Source organism: Nycticebus coucang, chromosome 1 (genome assembly GCF_027406575.1).
Source record: "Nycticebus coucang isolate mNycCou1 chromosome 1, mNycCou1.pri, whole genome shotgun sequence".
In the NCBI taxonomy this organism is placed as follows: domain Eukaryota; kingdom Metazoa; phylum Chordata; class Mammalia; order Primates; family Lorisidae; genus Nycticebus; species Nycticebus coucang.
Window position 1 is genome coordinate 5,685,381 of NC_069780.1, and position 12,729 is coordinate 5,698,109.

The 12,729-nt window shown below is 41.6% G+C and overlaps 1 long non-coding RNA gene across 2 annotated transcripts in view; it reads right to left on the minus strand.

The window, feature by feature from the left end:
- The window catches only part of LOC128581160 (uncharacterized), a 66,273-nt gene that overhangs the window by 30,894 nt on the left and 22,650 nt on the right, over window positions 1–12,729 (minus strand). Inside the window, exons 1-2 of one of the 2 annotated variants that reach the window (XR_008378773.1) lie at window positions 4,559–5,017; window positions 4,286–4,457 (exon numbers count right to left, since the gene is read on the minus strand). The exons of the other annotated variant lie outside the window; for it this stretch is intronic. This is a non-coding gene — a long non-coding RNA (uncharacterized LOC128581160). Of the gene's footprint in view, window positions 1–4,285; window positions 4,458–4,558; window positions 5,018–12,729 lie in introns of those variants that run through there. 2 annotated transcript variants of the gene reach the window in all.

The following is a 12,729-nucleotide window of genomic DNA, read 5'->3' on the forward strand; positions in this document are numbered from 1 at the left end:
CATTCCTTTTGGAAAGATGTTTGGAGAACACTTAGAGATCTAAAAATAGATCTGCCATTCAATCCTATAATTCGTCTACTAGGCATATACCCAGAAGACCAAAAATCACATCATAACAAAGATATTTGTACCAGAATGTTTATTGCAGCCCAATTCATAATTGCTAAGTCATGGAGAAAGCCCAAGTGCCCATAGATCCACGAATGGATTAATAAATTGTGGTATATGTACACCATGGGATATTATACAGCCTTAAAGTAAGATGGAGACTTTACCTCTTTCATGTTTACATGGATGGAGCTGGAACATATTCTTCTTAGTAAAGTATCTCAAGAATGGAGGAAAAAGTATCCAATGTACTCAGCCCTATGATGAAACTAATTTATGGCTTTCATATGAAAGCTATAACCCAGTTATAACCTAAGAATATGGGGAAGAGAGAGAGGGAGGGGAGGGAGCGGGGAGGTGGGCAGAGGGAGGGTGATTGGTGGGATTACACCTACAGCTCATCTTACAAGGGTACATGTGAAACTTAGTAAATGTAGAATATAGATGTCTTAACACAATAACTAAGAAAATGCCAGGAAGGCTATGTTAACCAGTGTGATGAAAATATGTCAAATGGTCTATAAAACCAGTGTATGGTGCCCCATGATCACATTAATGTACACAGCTATGATTTAATAATAAAAACGAAAGAAATCCCCAAACCAGACAGATTAGCACATAAATTCTACCCAACCTACAAAGAACTGGTACCTATCCTACAGAAATAGTTACACAGCATTGAGAACATATTCTTTTTTTTTTTTTTGCTTTATTATTGGGGATTCATTGAGGGTACAAGATGTGTCACATTCTGAGACCCCACCTCCCTTTCTCCTTCCCTCTCTCTGCTCTTCCTTTCCCCCACCCCACCTCTTCTTTTCTCTCTCTCTGCTCTACCCTTTCTCCACCCCCACCATGTCATTAATTGTCCTCAAAGCAAGATTGAATACATAGGATTCATGCTTCTTGACAACATATTCTATGATGCAAGTAACACCTTGATACCAAAACCAGACAAGGACAAAATAAAAACAAAAACTACAAATCAATATCTTTTGTGGACATAGATCCAAAAATTCCCAGAAAAATACTAGCAAACCAAATTCAATAGCACATCGAAAAGATAATTCACCATGATCAAGTGCATTTTATCCCATGGATACAAGGATGGTTTAACATACACAAATCAATAAATGTAATTCACCACATTTACAAAAGCAAAAACAAAGATCATGTGATCATCTTAATAGATGCAGAAAAAGCATTCAATAAAATCGAGCTCCATTTATGATAAAAACCCTCAACAAACCAGACATAGAGGGAACACCTACGGTGCATCTTACAAAATCATAGAAGCCATTTATGACAAATCCACAGCCAACATCATACTGAATGGGGAAAAGTCGAAAGACTTCCCCCTAAGAACTGGAATGAGACAAGGATAGCCATGGTCACCACTTCCATTCAATAGTACTGGAAGTCCTAGCCAGAGCAAATCAGCAGGAGAAAGAAATAACAGATATTCAAATCTGGAAAGAGGAGACCAAACTTTCCCTATATGCTGACAATATAATCGTGTATCAGCTGGGTGTTGTGGCTCATGCCCGTAATCCTAGCACTCTAGGAAGCTGAGGCAGGTGGCTTGCCTGAGCTCAAGAGCTAGAGACCAGCCTGAGCAAGAGTGAAACCCCATTTCTAAAAAAACAGCTGGGTGTTGTGATGGGCACCTGCAGTCCCAGCTACTCAGGAGGCTGAGGCAAGAGGATCGCTTGAGCCCAAGAGTTTGAGGTTGCTGCGAGCTATGACACCACCGTACTCTGCCAAAAGTGACAAAGTGAGACTCTGTCTCGAAAATGTATATATATACATATATAGATATAGATATATAATCTTGTATCTAGCAAATCCAAAAGATTCCTAGAATTGATGAACTTTTTTTTTTTTTTGTGGTTTTTGGCCGGGGCTGGGTTTGAACCCGCCGCCTCTGGCATATGGGACGGGCGCCCTACTCCTTGAGCCACAGGCGCCGCCCGAATTGATGAACTTTAACAAAGTCTCAGGTTACAAAATAAATAGCATTTCTAAACACTAACAACAGTCAAACTAAAAGTCAAATCAAAGACTCAATACCACTCAGAATAGCTTCAAAGAAATAAAATACCTAGGAACATACTTAACCAAAGAGGTGAAAGATCTCTGCAAGGAGAACTACAAAACATTGATGAAAGAAATCATAGATGACACAAACAAATGGAAAAATATCCCAGGCTCGTGGGTTGGTAGAATCAACATTGCTAAATGTCTGTGCTCTCTACAGCAATTTACATATTCAGTGCAATCCCCATCAAAATACCGATATCATTATGTCACAGATCTAGAAAAAGTAATCGTACTCTTCATTTGTAACCAAAAAAGAGCCCAAATAGCCAAAGCAATCTTAATCAAAAGGTGCAAATCTGAAAGCATCACATTACCTGACTTCAAATTATACTGTACTATAAGGATGTAGTAATCAAAATAGCATGATACTGGTATAAAAGTAGAGACACAGAGCAATGGAACAGAATAGAGAATCCAGAAATAAAATCATCTGCCTTCTCCATCTTGGAGAGGACGGGGCAGGTGAAGAGAATCTGAAAGCCCAAATCAGACGCAGAGACTGAGTTAATCTAAAGGGACTGTTTAAATTATAGGCTTTGCCTGAGCCTATCATATTGACCAAAATTTAAATGTTTTTTATACTACCCAATAGTGTAGGGGACTTGTGAGAATAGTTGTATGTTTACTTTACACACGTGCCTGTGATGTGAGAAAATTTGCAACATTACAAGCAAAAGGCCAAACATCGTATCATTTCCTTCACAGTGAATTCTTAAGAATATAAATAGTTGTGGCAGTGTTTGTAGAAGTAAATTTCATCATTATGGTGTATCAAAGACACTTTCTAGTAGGAAGGGAATAGGAAATCATGAGAAACTAAATTTTGACTGTCACATGAACTCTGCAACATGTGTGTGTGCGTGTGTGTGCAGCATTCATGAGAACAAGTTGCCAAAGACCAGCTCTTGCAAGATACAGAAGTCAGGTGGCTGGGAGAGAGACCAGGAGCGGGGCAGAGAGCGACCTTAGGAGAGAGACCAGGAGCGGGGCAGAAAGCGACCTTAGGAGAGCGACCCTGCTGAGAAGCCAGGAGTTTCCCCCAGCCCCCTGGGACTCCAGGTAGTGGATGCCCTGGGCCCACCCTGGAGGTCGACTGCAGCTTCAGGGGACAGTTCACAAGCATCTCCGGATCCTCTCCCTGGCTGCAAGCTTTCTCTGGAAATGTACCCAGCACTCATGCCCAGAGTGCGGAACCAACTCTCCGTGCTGAGGGCTGGGAGTTTGTGCCCCATCTTCCTCTCTCTCCAGGAGGACAATTCTGAGGTGTGTTCTACACTATCCCAGAGGGTCCCCTGTGTGACGGAGCCCATCTCCCCACCCCGGGAAGCCACTCATTAACTCTCAGCTCCCTGCTTACTTCCCCCTTTTCCCCTCCTCCTAATCAATCACACACAGACCCAGGCTTTAGGGTCTCCTTCCAGGGAAAGGCAGATTCCGACAGCCAGACAAGGAGAAGCGAGGGTCAGGGCAGCAACCAAGCCCTGGGATTGGAAACCTCCACTTCTTAAGCTGAGAAGGCTCCCGTGTCTCTTGCGGCTCTCTGAAGTTTTTTGTAAACTCCAGCTTTGGCTGTGTTACAGGAAACTAACAGAGGGGCTTTTGTTCAGGTGTGAATCAGAGTCTCAAAACTGAACCAGAAGAGCTGCAGAGACTCCAGGGCTGTACAGCCTGACCATGAGCACAAGGACCTGGATGGGAGAACAGAGGAGGCAGGAGGAGGCTGATTTGATCCGTCCTCTCTTGACCAGCAAACTCTCTACATGAGGCTAAATCTTAGCAGTTGTGGGGTTTGCCTTAATAAAAGAGATATTTCCCAGAATTCACGTTTTCCCTATTCTACCATTTCCCTTGTTCCCAAGCCAGTTTCTTTTCTGTGCTGTGGTGGTAATGAGATTTTATGCACAATGAGGTTGAGTGCAGTGTAGTCTATTAGTTGAGAAATGGCTAAAATGAAGCCATAAGATAGGATTGTTGGATGAAAATATTTCTTCTACTGTGAACGTGCATCCCCCCAGCTGCTTTATTCTTCAGTACCGTGTTACAGCAGTGAGGGCAGCACTCGCACAACATTCTCTACCGTGGCTTTCCTCGGTGTCAACATTCTAGCTCAGCCAGGTCTGGGGGCTCACGCTTGTTGTCCCAGCTACTGGGGGTGCTGAGGTGGAAGAAGCACTGAAGCCCAGGTGTTCAAGGTTACAATGAGCAACAGTCATACCACAGCTCCCTGGCCAAGGTGAGAGAGCAAGACCCTGTTTTGAAGAAAAAAAAAAAAAAAAAAACATTTTAGCTCACTAGTTGCAGCTTTCATATTGAGCCAAATGGATGTCAACTGATAAGTGAGGGTGGTCACCTTCTTCTGATAAGTTTCCACCTTGGGAACAGTCAGACTGGCTTCCTGCTGGGATCAGTCACGTTTAATCTTTAATCCATTTTTCCCATTGATGTTTCCTTTTTATGGCACCTGCTAATTGAATCTAGATCATTCTGAAGAAAAGAATCAGGCAAATGTTTACAGATATAATCATACTATTCTACCCACGTGGTACTTGTATCATTCACAAGTTGCTCAACTTCACAGAGACATTGGCTCATGGGATCTGGGTCTAGGTTTAGGGTCCCAGGGGTGCAGCAAGACTCAATGAATTTTTTTTACCCAGAATGGCTGAAAATAAGGAAGTCAAAGTAATTAATTAATTTTTTGTTGTTGCAGTTTTGGCCAGGGTCAGGTTTGAACCTGCCACCCTTGGTATATGGGACTGGTGCCCTACTCCCTGAGCCACAGGCACCACCCAGGAAGTCAAAGTAAAAACTGTCATCCAGAAGGAAAGTAGAAACCAGACAAAGAGAAGCAGCATCTCTCAGGTTTTTGGAGAGATAAAGGTGTACAAAAGTAAATCAGTTGAGAAGTCACACCCTGTTGGGGCTGTTACACCCGAGAATCGAAATCCCCATGGACCATATGAGAGAGCCAGACACCGATGCAAATCACATGAGGGCATTTATTCAGGCTCAAGCCAGGGCTGCCAGCATTCCCAGACGCAACTGGGACTGAGAGCCCTGTGCACTCCAGGATAGGGACACATCCCGGGAGATAGGGAGGGGTGTGGTTTACTAAGAAACGAAACAAAGAATTTTCAGGTTGCTTTTAAAATGGAGGACAAAGGCCTGAAATGATGAAAAGCCCAAAATGGCATCACTGGGTCCTTCAGGGCTATCAAAAGCATGTCTGGGAGAGACTGCAAAACCAGTCAGCTGGGAGGTTTTAGACTAAGGCCATCAACAATGCAAAGATGCAAGGTAGGTTTGTGTCTCAGCCAATTCAGAATGTTATCACAAAAACAGCACAAATTGGGCAGCTTGTAAACAACAGAAATTTCTTTTTCACAGTTCTGGAGGCTGAGAAGTCCAGGATCAAGGCTACAGCAGGTTCAGCATCCACTGAGGCCCTGCTCTCCAGCTGATAAACAGCACCTGCTCTCTGTGACCTCACAGGACAGAAGAAGCAGGGATCTCTTAGGCCTCTTTACCTGCTCACAGCGGCTCTGCCCTCATAATCCAACACCCTCCCCAGGGCGCCACCTCCTAATGCTGTCACCTCGAGAGGTTGAGGACTTTGAAATTTGAATTGGGGGGAGGACATAAATAGTCCATCTTTGCAGCTGGTTTCTGGCCATAGTAGTCATTGTTTCACCAATTATATGCCAGTGATTTCTGCTTGGATTGGGCATACTGCCTCCCTTCCGCTGGGTAAAGCCTGGTCACTAGCTCTGTCCCATGAGTTATAAGCAGATACCATATGTACCCTTCCAGGTCAGAACATTTAGTTGTCGTTGCAGAACCCCCACCCCCGGACCTCTCTGTGATTAGCAGTGTTCTAGACAGTGGCTGCACCATCTGTCAGCCTGGGCCCTCAGTAAGCAGATGTGGAACACAGCATCCAGCTGACCTTCCCCGCTGTGTTGTATGAACAAGAAATAAACCTTCACTGCTTTAAGTTACCAAGCTTTTGGAGTTGTTGCCACAGAAAATCTAGCCTCCACTATGATGTGATATGTAACCAAGAGGTAATTCTGCTGGTTTAGGGAGATGAGCTTACCGAATATTGCTCATGTTTATGTAAGAAGTATCTATTTTTAATATTTTTAAAGTTTTTTATTTTTTAATTGATGCATAATTTATGAGGTAAATAATGATGTTTCAATACATATAATGGATAATGATCAGATCATAGTAATTATACCCATCATCTCACTCTATTTCTTTGTGCTAGGAAAATTCGATATCTTCCTTGTAGCCATTTGAAACTATATAATATATTATGAACTACAGTTCTTCCTATAAGGCTACACACACCAGGACTTATTCCTCTTTTCTAGCTGCAATTTTCCATCCTTTAACAAATCTCTCCCAATCTCCCCTTCCCCCTACCCTTTCCAGCCTCTAGTATCCTCTGTTCTAGTTTTTACTTCTGTAAGATCAACTTTTTTAGCTTCCACATACAAGTTAAAACATGTGGTGTTTAATTTTCTGTTTCTGGTTTATTTCACTTAACATCATGTCCTCCATTTCCAGCCATGTTGCTGTAAATCACTGAATTTTATCCTTTTCAATAGCTGAATAGTATCCCACGGGGTATACTCTATAGCACATTTTCTTTCTTTATTCACCTGCTTTTGGACACCTAGGCTGGTACCATACCGTGGCTATTGTGAATAGTGCTGCAGTAAACATGGGGATACAGATGTGTCCTGAACACACTGATTCCGTTTCCTTTGGACAAATGCCCTGTAGTGGGATCGCTGGGCCACATGGTAGTTCTATCTGTAGTTTGCTGCAGAATTTCCATACTGTTCTCCATAGTGGCTGGACTAGTTTAAATTCCCACTAGTAGTGTTTATGAGTTCCCTTTTCTCTGCATTTTCACTGGGATTTATTATTTGTTTTTCTTTTTGATGATAGCCATCCTACCTGGGAAACAAATGTTACCTCATTAATGTTTTGATTTACACTTTTTTGATAATCAATGATACTGAACACTTTTTATATATTTTGTGGCCATTTGTATATCTTCTTTGTTTTTTGTTTTTTTGTTTGTTTGTTTTTTTGAGACAGAGCCTCAAGCTGTCTCCCTGGGTAGAGTGCCATAGCATCACAGCTCACAGCAACCTCCAACTCCTGGGCTTAAGCGAGTCTCCGCCTCCCAAGTAGCTGGGACTACATGCACCCACAATGCCCAGCTATTTTTTTGGTTGTAGCCATCATTGTTGTTTGGAGGGCCCAGGCTGGATTCAAACCCGTCAGCTCAGGTGTATATGGCTGGTGTATATAGCAGCTTAAGCCACAGGCGTGGAGCCTATATATCTTCTTTTAAAAATGTCTGTTAGATCATTTGCCCATTTTTATTTAGTTTTTATTTTTTTATTTTTTGAGACACAGTCTCACTTTCCTGCCCCCAGTACAGTGCCTTAGTATCACAGTTCACAGCAACCTCAAACTCTTGGGCTCAAGTGATCCTTTTGCCTCAGCCTCCCAAGTAGCTAGGACTATAGGCACCTGCCACAACACCCGACTATTTTTTAGAGACAGGGTCTCACTGTTGTTCAGATTGGTTTAGAACTCATGAGCTCAAGTGATCCACCCACCTTGGCCTCCCAGGGAGCTAGGATTATAGGCATGAGCCACCATGCCCAGCCCATTTCCCCATTTTTAAATTGGATTGTTTAGGGCTTTTTCCTGCTGAGTTCCTTGTATATTGTGGATATCAATCCCCTGTTAGATGAACAGTATACAGATATTTTAGCCTTCTGTAAGTTGTCTTTTCACTTTGTTGATTGTTTCCTTTTCTGTGCAGAAGCATTTTAGTTTGATATAATCATATTTGGGATTTGTTTCATTTGCTTTTGTTGCCTGTGTATTGGAGGTCTAATAAAATCTCTTCCTAGACCAATGTCCTGAAGCATTTGCTCTGTGTTTTCTTCTCGTGATTTAGGGACTTACAATTATGTCTTTGATACATTTTGATTTGATTTTTACATAAAAGGGATCTTGTTTCCTTTTTCTGCATAGGGAATACCCAGTTTTCTGCATAGGGATACCCAGTTTTCCCCACACCAGTTATTAAAGAAATTGTCCCTTCTCCAATAAGTGTTGTGGGAGCCATTCTCAAAAATCAATTGGCTGTGGGTATGTGGATTAATTTCTGGGTTTTCTATTGTGTTCCATGGGTCTGTGTATCTGTTTTTATGCCAGTATCATGCTGTTTTGATTACTATAGCTTTGTAGTATATTTCAAAATCTAGTAGTGTGATACCTACAACTTAGTTCATTTGTTTAGAGTTACTTTGGTTATTTGGGGTCTTTTGTGGTTCCATACAAATTTTAGGATTTCTTTTCTATGAAGAATGTCATTCGTATTTTAATAGGGATTGCATTGAATATGTAGATTTCTTCCAAAACCATGGCAATTTTAACACCTACTTGGTTAAATTTATTCTAGGTATTTTATGTTCTTGTAGTTATTGTAAAGGGGATTGCTTTCTTTTAGTTAGTTACGTGTGCACACAAGTAGAAATGCTACTGATTTGGGGGGCAGCACCTGTGGCTCAAAGGAGTAGGGCACCGACCCATATACCAGAGGTGGTGGGTTCAAACCTGGCCTCGGCCAAAAAGAAAAAAGAAAAGAAAAAAAGAAATGCTACTGATAAAAAAAATAAAAAAGAAAAAAGAAATGCTACTGATTTTTGTATGTTGGTTTTGTATCCTGCATCTTTACTGAATTCCTTTATCAGTTTAAGAGGTTTATTTGATAGTCTTTAGGTTTTTCTATAGATATTTGTAAGATAATGTCATCTGCAAACAGTGACATTATGACTTCCTCCTTTCTAATTTAGACAGCATCTATTTCTTTCTCTTGCCAAATTGTACTGGCTAGGACTTCCAATACCATCTTGATTAAGGGTAGTAAAAGTGAACATTGTTGTCTTGTTTTAATCCCCAGCATAAATGCTTTCAGCTTTCCCTTGTTCAGTACAATGTTAGCTGTGGATTTGTCATAATAGCCTTTATTGTGTTGCTGTGCTTTCCTTCTATACATAATGTACTGAGAATTTTTACCATACAGTGATTTTGAATTTTATCAAATGCTTTTTGTGCATCATTGAGCTGAATGAAAATCAAGTTATATACAGCATTTTGACCTTCATTCTGTTGCTGTGATGTATTGTTTACTGATTTGCATATGTTGAACCATCCTTGCACTCCTGGGATAAATTCCACTGATCATAATGTTTTGTCTTTTTGGTGTGCTGTTAGATTCAGTATGCTAGGATTTTGTTAAGGATTTTTGTGTCTACATTCATCAAGAATACTGGCCTGTAGTTTTCTTCTTTTGTTGCATCCTTGCCTGGTTTGGGTATCTGGGTTATGCTGACCTCATGAATAAGAAAAATTCTCTCTGCTACAATTTTTCTGAGCTACAATTTTTCTAAACAGTTTGAGAATTGGCATCATTTCTTCTTAAATGGTTTGAAAAAATTTAGTGGGGAAGCCATTGGTATTGGACTTTTCTTTGTTAGGCGACTTTTCATTACCAATTCAACATCATTACTTTATCTCTTCAGGTTTTCTGTTCTTCTTGGCTCAGTCTTGGTCGATTGTTGCCCATGTGTCCCAGAATTTACCCTTTTCCTCGAGGTTTTCAAACCTAGTGCCATGTAATTGTTTACAGTAGTCTCTAATGATCCATTGTATTTCTGTGGTATCCATTGTGACATCTTTTTTATTTGTGATTTATGTGGGTCTTCTCTCTTCTTAGTCTACCTAATGGTTTCTAAATTTTATCTTTTTTAAAAACTGGCTTTTTGTTTTGTTGATCTTTTGAGAAATTTTTTGGTCTCATTTTATTTATTTATGCTCTGATCTTTATTATGTTTATTTCCTTCTTTCCATGAATGTTTAGTTTGGCATATTTTTACTTTTCAGATTCTTTGATAGGCATCATTAGGTTGGTTTAAAATCTTTCTAGTTTTAGATATAAGCATTTATTGCTATAAACTTGCCTCTTAATACTTCTTTTGCTGTTTCCCATAGATTTTGGTATGTTGTGTGTTCATTCATTTCAAGGGATTTTTAAATTTTATTCTTAATTTCTTTCTTCACCCATTTGGAAGCATGTTGTTTAACATCTGTATATTTGTATAGTTCAGAATGTTCCTCTTGTTTTATTCTATTATGGTCAGATAAGATACTTGGTATGATTTTGATTTTTCTGAATATTTTGAGACTTGTATTGTGCCCTAACATAGGGTCAGTCCTGGATAATGGTCTATGGACTACTGAAAAGAATGTGTATTTTATGGAATAGGTTTTGGAGTAGTTTTGTAGGGAAATATTTATTTACATGAATAGTTCTTAAGGTGTTGATTTGGTGGAAGTGTGTTGCCTTCGGTCTAGATGTATGTAGTTGTATAGTCTCCACATAATGTCTTCAGCTGTAATGTATACTAGTGAGATTTGTGAGCAGTTGGCTGAAATGTTCTGTAAATCTCTATTAGGTCAGTTTGGCCCATGGTGCAGTTTAAATCCAACATTTCTTTAATAATTTTCTGTGTAGGTGATCTATCCGATGCTGAGATTGGGGTATTTAAGTCCCCAACTGTTATATTATTGGGATTGGTCTCTCCCTTTAGATCTAATAACATTTGTTTTCTATATCAGGATACTCCAGTATTGGGTGCATGTGTATTTATAATTATTATATTTTCTCACTGTATTGAGCTCTTTAGTATTATAGTATTATTTGTTAAGATTCCTTAAGTCTTTGGAGCTGTTATATATCCTTACTTTTTCTTCTTCTTTTTTTTTTTTCAGTTTTTGGCCAGGGTTGGGCTTGAACCCACCACACTTGGTATATGGGACTGGCACCCTACTCCTTGAGCCACAGGCGCCACCCATATCCTTACTTTTTCATGTTTGTTATGTCCCTATGGTGATGTCTATGAATCTGGTGAAAAAGATTCGTAGACAGGCCTCTTCCAATTTTATGGAGTAGGTTTTGTAGGGAAATATTTATTTACATGAATAGTTCTTAAGGTGTTGATTTGGTGGAAGTGTGTTGCCTTTGGTCTAGGTGTATGTAGTTGTATAGTCTCCACATAATGTCTTCAGCTGTAATGTATACTAGTGAGATTTGTGAGTGTCTCAGTGGCCTAAGCTGAGAAAGTTTGTGCCAGTGGTGAGTTCACCAGGCTGTTTCTCAGATCAAGAAAACATGCATAGGGTGGCGCCTGTGGCTCAGTGAGTAGGGCACCGGCCCCATATGCCAAGGGTGGCGGGTTCAAACCCAGCCCCAGCCAAACTGCAACAAAAAAATAGCCGGGCGTTGTGGCGGGCGCCTGTAGTCCCAGCTGCTTGGGAGGCTGAGGCAAGAGAATCGCGTAAGCCCAAGAGTTAGAGGTTGCTGTGAGCCGTGTGACGCCACGGCACTCTACCCAAGGGCGGTACAGTGAGACTCTGTCTCTACAAAAAAAAAAAAAAAAAAAGAAAGAAAACATGCATACATATGATAGGTCAACCAACTTGGGGCTGGGGTTGGGACCACAGGGCTGTTACATGTGCATGGAATTGCTTGGCCAGCTTGGGGAACTGCTTGCCAGGAGCAGCCCTTGAAGCTGTTTCTCAGGCCCCAGATACAGGAACATAGCCACTTGGCTGGCCTGATTTCAGGCACAGGGTGGAGGGCAGGCCAGGGCCTTGTCTGCAGGGAATGGGGCACACAATAGGGCTGTTTCTTAGATCCTGGAGGCTATGTGTGTAGCCACATCACCATCCCAGAAATATGTCAAACACTCAGGGGCGGTCAGGTAGCAGTTTGGCTTGCCCTGAGCAGGATTGCCACACTCTCCCTCCAGCTAGAAGTGAGGGCAGCAAGAGATGGTTTCCCTGTGACAAGAGTCACAGCTGATTCTGGGCCCAGGCTCCACACTGCTGAGCTTGTGGCATTCAGCTGCCCTGTGGACTTGGTGCAATGAAGATGGATACCCAGTGCTGGAGCCGCACAGTGGCTGCGCCCAAGAGCAGTGCACAGTCCAAATGTGGCTCTGATCTCAAGATGGTGCTGTGCTGCAGCAGCTTGGCTCACAGGGCTGGGTATGACGCATGGGGTACACACCTTTTCCTCCTACTCTAGGGAAATGCAGCTGTGGGAATTCCCAGCAGCTCTCCAAACTGGACTTGTGGCTTGGGAGGACTGTAGGATTCTTCAATCATAAGGACTGTAGGTATTTGTTGTGGCACTGGCGACTGTGGGGATCTTTGGCTTATCTTCCCACAGTGGGAAGTCCTTCCTGATTGGGCTAATCCAATCCCAGCAGGAAAACAGGAATGAAGAGGCTGGTGCCTGCACACTGCCCTCCTAGACTTCCAGTCACCACATGTGCATTTCCATCCCCCTGCCTCACCCCAGCACTTTCTCTTCAACGCCCCAGTCAAATATTGTTTTATTCATTGTTTTGGTCCACTCTC